Below are 6,028 nucleotides of genomic sequence, written 5' to 3'. Positions count from 1 at the left end.
GATGCACGTATGGGGAGGCAGAAAGGTTCAAAATCTGTGGCTACTTGAGAATCCACCAGTCACTCCCAGAGAGACTGAGGAAGCAGTGTGTTGAGGAATTACACCCTTGGAAGCCGTGGGCTGATTCTGTTCTGTCCTTCAAGGCTGGCGATGAGGCAGAATCCCCTTGACTGCAGGGAGTCTGCTGTTGGCTTGCGTGGGGTCCTAGAGGGTAGGGTCTGTCACTTGTATTTTTGAGTCTCTGGGGCTTCAAAACAAAGACTCTGAGGTGGTGTAGTGCCTTGTATGTCTGACCGTTAACCAAAGGGTGAGTGGTTCAAATTCACCAGGCTCTCCAAGATGGACAATCTCTTCTCATAGGGATTCACAGCCTCAGAAATCCGAAAGAGGAGGGGAGCTCTGGTGCCCTAGTGGCAAGAAGCTGCACTGCAATCGCAGAGGTACATGGTTTGAATCCACCAGATGCTCTGCCGGAGAAGGAGGGGCAATCTCCTCCTGTACCAGTCAGATATGATTTGACAGTACACACAATTTAAAAAAATAAATAAATAAATTTTTTTTAAAAATCCGAAGGAGGGTCCCTAGGAATCAGAATTGACATCATGGCAGTGGGTTTAGGGCTTTATTAAGACCAAGCCCATAGCAGGGGCTTCGATAGGAACAGGTGGCTGACTTAGGGTCCCTGGAAGGAGGTGACCGAGGCCTGCAGCGAGAGAAATGAAACAAAATGCATGATATCAATAGAGACTCTTCAAAGCAGAGGTGCTGGGGTTCCTTGATAAAGTCCCTCCACAGAGTCCTGGGCCAGAAGCCAACACTTCTCGGGGGGAGCACCCCGTCCCCAAGGCCAGCCCAGCCTTGACATTCTGGGAGCCCGGAGCTAGAGAGAAAGAAAGGATGTGATTCATTCAAGGGAAGGTCCTTCACCGGAAGAGGAAGGAAACCAGGCCAGAGATCCGGGCCCAAATTTAACAACTTCCTTCCATTCTGCTCAAAAACAAATACAAACATACACACACACACACACACACACACACACACACACACACACACACACCCATCTCCTCCCATTCCTGCGTCAGGTATCAGCCTCCAGAACCAATGTCAAATCCAGGGTTGGGACAGGGAGTCAGAGGTCCCACAATCAACCTTCTCCAGATGGAGCATCTAAAAACACAGGGAGCGGAGAGCTGTTAACAGAAAGGGAATTCCAGAGAGAGATTTCTGTCACTATTGGAGGGTAGAACAGCTTCTCTCTGTGTCTGCCTCTGTCTGTGTTTAGCCTTCTCGATCTCTCTCTTCCTCTGTATCTTTGTTTCTCTCTCTATGTCTTTCTCTTTGTCTCTCTCTCTATGTCTCTCTCTCTCTCTATGTCTCTTTCTGTCTCTCTCTCTCTCTCTCTTCCCACCCCTCGCCCTCACACAAAGAAAAAACTAAAGTACCAAGATGTCCAGCAGGAAATAAAAGCCTTTTACGACACTGAGAATTTCAGATCCTGGAAACAAACCTATCACATGCCCTCAGTCCCTCAGAGGACAATTATTAACATCCTCAAATGTCTCTAGACAGTAGCTAATTTGTGTTTTAAATCCCAAGTGTGTGCAGGGAGTTGATGTGCTCAAGCCTTTTTAGCAAGTTTCATCTGGAGAGTATTTTTCCTACCCAATAAGATCCAAGTCCCTTGCTGTATAAACCTGCATCCAAAGAGTGAGAGAGAAAAGGGCAGCCTGAAGGCTTTGCAACCTCCGAAGTGATCCTGCCGGGGACTTCCCAGGGCCTGGAGTCCGAGATTTCCTGAGAATCCTTTCAAAGGCCCATTGATGGGCAGGCTGGGGGTTACTGATTTTCATCTGCTCTTTCTCCTCAGGATTTCTGTGCTGAAGAGGAGGCGCTCCACGTAGGTCACAGATAACTCTCTAAGTCACACCTGTCAAGTTGGGAGCCCCTCAGAGCTGATCCTCCAGCAGGTGCTCCGAGGCTGTAAATCACACTGCCCATCTTTCTCCCTCAGAGGAGCCCGCTGGTGGATTCGAACCAACAGAGTCAGAGGCACAACTATTAGCTATTTCACTAGAGCTCTCTCATGTTCCACATTAGACCCTGGAAAACAGTAAAACCTTCACTTGGCCAAGTAAACCGTACAGCCCTGAAAGGAAGAGGCTGAAAACCTGTATTCTCAGAGAATTTCCTCTGTCCCGTTTCCTCCGGAGATAACAGTGTTTTGGTAACAACCTACCGAGTTTCTGAGATTACAAAGCTCAAGGGACCTGACACAGGCAGAGCAAACCTTAAAAACACAGATGCAGTGGGTTCCTGTCATACCCCAGTTATAAACCAGAGCACACCACCTGCAAGGCAATCCTAGTTCACGTCAACTTCACATGGCTCTGAGAACTGCAGCCATGGGGCTTTGAGTGGCGAGTCCCCGGGAAGCAGACTTCCAGGCTTGTCCTCCGACCTGAGAACTGCCAACTTCTCCTCTCTGAGAGCGGCCAAGAGCACTAACCACTGCACCACCCAGGGATGCCGCCACTGGTGAGCGAGGCCCCTCCATAGTCTGTCTGTGGTCTCGTCGCACCCCTGTTTAAGCCTCCTGAAGCAATGGGATTAATCCAAGGTCGTCCTTCCATGGTGGGGCATCCCTGCTGTGGCCTCACTCTGCCAGCACCCCCCAACTCCCTGTGGGTCTCTCCTTTCTCAGCCCTTCCACAGGAAGGTGAGGCCACACGTCAGCTAAAAGCCCATTCCTCTGACTTCTTGCACACACACTCCCTGTCCCTCTGACCCCACTACCCTCTCCAGCCCATAAAGTCCAAAACAGTAGGGTTCTGGGTTCCCTGGGCCCCAACCAGGTGAGTTATTTCCTAAATGGATTATTTGATAGAGACACTGGATTAATTAAATTCAGAGAGGTAAAGGGACTCACTCAAGGCCACACAGCAGGAAGTAACAAAGTGAGAAGAATCAGGAACCAGGATACCATCCTAACAGCTCTTTGAAGGGACACGGGTAAAAGCAGCAATGAGGATGCTGGTACCACCCCAGCAGAACGACGTGGATCCTGCAGCAGCTTCCCAGAGCGCTCCAGTGAGGCCAGGCCTGGGCCCACTGGGCTGTGTCCAGGTGAGAGCGTAACTTCTTTGGCAAAGGTCATCTGAGCGCAGGGACCTGGCACAATCCTCTGTCGTCCTCCTGTGGTTCTGACACTTCCAGGGTACAAGGACCCCAACATCCAAAGGACAAATGTCAGTGATGTTCTCTAAGGAAAGTGGGCCTTGTCCACTCAAACCCATTCCCCGATCACCTCCATCCTCCTTCCTTACCCGCTGTCACCCCCAGCTCTGCATTCGCAGCGTGTGAGAGACTCAGAGCGCAAAGGGACAATTCAGTAGCCCTGACTGGTGGAAGGGGGGATTTTTGTTTTCTCAATGTGGAAGTGTAACCCACACTGAAGACAGATTTGTCTTAACTTGGATTCACAATGCACACCCAAGGACACAGCAGTTAAGAAATCAAAAGGTGTCCTGCAGTGGGAAAAATCTGTTGTCAAGGACCTCTTTAAAGGGCAAGGATGTCCATTTAAAGACTAAGATGCGACTGACCAAAACCAAGGGTTTTGTATTTGTTTTGTTTTCAGTTGCTTCCTGCAAAGTCGGACAGTGAACAAAGAACATCAAAGGAGAATTGATGCTTTTGAATTATGATGCTGGCAAAGAGTTCTGAACATCCCAAGGCCTGCTGAAAGAACAGAGAAACCTGTCTTCACTGTAGTGCATCTAAGGTGCTCGTTGGAGGCCCAGGATGGTGACACTTTATCTCGTGTACTTTGGTCATGTTGTCAGGAGGCACCAGTCCTTGGAAAAAGACATCACGCAGGGGAAAGTGAAGGGTCAAAGGAAGAGAGGAGGACCCGCAATGAAATGGACTGGCACGGTGACTGCAGGGATGGGTTTGGGCGGGGTGGAGATAGTGAGGTCAGGACAGGACAGAGATCAGGTCTGCTGTTGGTGGCGTCACCATGAGCTCCAGCAGACCTGATGGCACCTAATTAACAACATGGAAGAAACATCCCTCTAACCAGAAAGAAGTCTCCACCAGGTAATGATGACCTGTCTTAACATTTCTTGCCCACCCTTTTTGACAAAGAAAGGGAGCCAGGGCTTAGGTTCAAAGCCCATGGCAGAAACAACACACATAGAGACAGAATGTGCTGAAACCACTGGGTTTTCTCTACATTTTTAGAGCATCTTCTAATTATGGCATGCATATGGGTTTCTTAAATCACACTAATGATGAACACATTCAAGTGAAGGCGAGCTCTGGTGGCCTAGTGGCAAGAAGTTGCACTGCAATCCCAGAGGTGTGTGGTTCGAATCCACCAGATATTCTATTGGAGAAGGAGGGGCAATCTCCTCCTGTACCAGTCAGATCCAAGTTGACGGTACGCACACACACAAAAATAATAATAATAATTTTTTTAAATTTAAAAAAAAATACCAAAAATGGATTTAAGTGAAAACTAATAGGATGATTCTGAAACACTGTGGTTGTTAAGTACCATGGAACTGGAACTAACTCAGCTGACCCTGGGTTTTCCAAGGCTGTAAAGCACATGGGAGGGGTTTGCCCATCTTTATCCCCTGGAGCAGCTGGTGGATTCGAACTCCATGCCTTCGGGTTGACTGTACAGCTCCTTACCCACTAGATCACGTCAACTCCCAAATGTTCAAAAAATATTGCTGCCGGTGTGTGCCGTCAAGTCAGAACCAACCCATAGCTGACTTTCCAGTGGGTTTTCAGAGGCTGTAAATCACGGAGAAAGCAGACTGTCCACCCCTCTGCAGGGGAGCAGATGGTGGATTTGAACCTTGTGCCTTAGGGATTGCGGTGCAGCTTCTTACCACTAAGCCACCAGAGCTCAAGCCCTCCAATCTCAGATGATTGACTCTCTTCCATGAATAAATGGGATCTTTTCCTTTTGACAGGGTAATTCTTCATAAACCCCACCCTCCCTTCAAGAACTATGATGTCCTTTCCCAACTCTGGCCTTTTTTTCCCTTTTTTTAATTTTTATTATTTTTGTGTGCGTGTACCATCAAATTGGATCTGACTGGTACAGGAGGAGATTGTTCTTCCTTCTCCGGCACAGCATCTGGTGGATTTGAACCGTGTACCTCTGGGACTGCAGTGCAGCTTCTTGCCACTAGGCCACCAGAGCTCCCCCCAGCTCCGGTCTTTAAAAAGAATTGCTTCCTCCTTTGCTGAATTAATCACGGCCTAGCGCTGCTTTGTCCCTAACTCCTCCCTCTGCAAAGTCTTTTCCCTAATAAACGTCTTTCTTTGCTTACACAGAAAAGCCTGTGCTCCTGTTCTGCTATTCTTACTTAACAAGAGGAGGAGGAACTCAACTGTAAGGTGTGGACTGGAGACATTCCTGGGCGACCACATTGTGGACGTGGTGTGGCGCCTGTGATTCTGGGAGGCAGAGCAGAATACTGCTCCGTGAGGTTTTCAGCGGCTGGTTTGTCTTTTTCTTTTTTTTCAATTTTATTTTATGAATTTTCATGAACATTTACAGAGATTTTGGATTTTCATTCATTCATTGTTAGCTCCTCTCTTTGAAAAGCAAAAGATAAACTTCTTTGTTGGTATACAATCCCCCTCGACCACGACCCTGCCCCCCTTCCCCCCCGCCCCAAATGCACTCCACTATGCAACCTTAATTCTCCATTCCTGTGATAATCATAATATGCTATCATAGATCACTTTTAAACAGTTCTCTCCCTCATCTGTTTCAATTCAGTATATATAATCTATCCAGTTTTTCTCAGTTTTACCCCAACTGTGATGTCAGTCATTTTCAACAACAGTGGCACCATGCAGTATTTGTCCTTTTTTGACTGAGATATTTCACTCAGCATAATGTCCTCCAGGGTCATCCATTTTGAATAATATTACATGAGTTCCTTGTTTTTCAATGCAGCATCGTATTCCATTGTGTGAATATACCACAGCTTCTCTATCTATT

The 6,028-nt window shown here is 47.7% G+C and overlaps 1 pseudogene; it reads left to right on the top strand.

The window, feature by feature from the left end:
* The first annotated feature begins 3,021 nt into the window (after positions 1–3,021).
* Positions 3,022–6,028, top strand: part of LOC102868675 — a 58,269-nt pseudogene continuing 55,262 nt past the window's right edge.

The sequence above is a fragment of the Elephantulus edwardii genome, unplaced genomic scaffold (assembly GCF_000299155.1).
Source record: "Elephantulus edwardii isolate Elephantulus edwardi_28Jun2011 unplaced genomic scaffold, EleEdw1.0 scaffold00089, whole genome shotgun sequence".
Lineage (NCBI taxonomy): Eukaryota > Metazoa > Chordata > Mammalia > Macroscelidea > Macroscelididae > Elephantulus > Elephantulus edwardii.
Note: the sequence above shows the minus strand (reverse complement) of the source record. Positions and strands in the feature narration are given on the sequence as shown.